General features: G+C 31.0%; 1 pseudogene; it reads right to left on the reverse strand.

Moving 5' to 3' along the window:
- Positions 1-757: 757 nt before the first annotated feature.
- Positions 758-872, reverse strand: LOC138989641 (U2 spliceosomal RNA; annotated as a pseudogene).
- Between the last annotated feature and the right edge of the window lie 434 nt (positions 873-1,306).

Consider the following 1,306-nt stretch of genomic DNA (forward strand, 5'->3'; position numbering starts at 1 on the left):
ATGCTATACAGCATGTTCTCATTAGTTATCTATTTTATCCATAGTAGCAATAGTGTATATGTCTCAATCCGAAATTACTTTTCATTGTTTTCTTAAGCCTTTCTGTTGAGGTATAGCATGTATACTATAAAGTGCACAAATCTAAAATATGCAGTCAAATGCATTTTACAAACGAATATTTCTGTGAAACCACCATCCAGGTCAAGAGACAGAACATTTCAGACAGTTCAGTTCCCTTGTGCCCCTTTTCAGTTATTCTCTTCAGAGAAAATTTCTGTCATTTTTATCACTACTGATTCATTTTGTCTGCTCTTGAACTTCATGGAATAAAACCATACAGTACATAACCTTTGCACCTGGTTGCTTTTAATCAACATTATATCTATGAGAGACATCCAGATTGTTGTGAAGGAATAGTAAGTAGTTTGTTCTCTTTTTTATTGCTATGTATTATTCCTTCTTTTAATCCCCACCCCCACTTCTTTTCCTAAGATATAAAATGTAAGTAATTAGCTCACTGATTGAGACTTTCTTCTTTTCTTTTATGAAAAGGTACTAATTTGGCTGTATTTCATTAATTATAATATTAAGTATTTTCAGTATTCCATTCTGAATATTTTTAAAATCCTGTGATCTAACTCATGCCTTATTTAGGAAGGCACTCATTAATTTTCAAAAGTACAGTGTGGGTTTTGTTTTATTAGTATCATTTTCTTATTAGTTCTAATTTCCTTGCACTATGGTCAAACAAATTTGTTATGATTTCTTTTTTTTTTTTTTTTTTTAGTGTCCTCGGATAGAGGACGTATCAGATATTAAACTGATAAGAACAGATACTACACTTGATCTTAGCCAAAAGTCCGAGAAGCGATGTTATGATTTCTTTAAGGCTATGTTTATAATCAGTTTTCATAAATGTTTTGTGTGCTTAGAAGGAATATCTGTTACCGGTGTAGTGTATAATTTTCTTCTATTTTTCTTTTTCTATTTTTAGTGTATAATTTTCTATGTGTCTATAAAATCAAGGTTGCTTGTTTCTTCAGATTCTCTTTCTGATTTTTTTGGCCTATTTTATCTGTAAGTTACTAAGAAATATGTATTAAAATATTCAACTATGATGGTGAATTAATCAGATTCTCTCTGTAGTTTTGTCAGTTTTTACATGATATAATTTGCTTCATAAAGCTTAGAATTCTTATACATTTTTAATAAAGTGAATTTTTATCATTTGCCTCTGCCTTAAAGTCGGAGAAGGCAATGGCAACCCGCTCCGGTACTCTTGCCTGGAAAATCCCATGGACGGAGA

Source organism: Bos mutus, chromosome 10, assembly GCF_027580195.1.
Source record: "Bos mutus isolate GX-2022 chromosome 10, NWIPB_WYAK_1.1, whole genome shotgun sequence".
NCBI lineage: Eukaryota > Metazoa > Chordata > Mammalia > Artiodactyla > Bovidae > Bos > Bos mutus.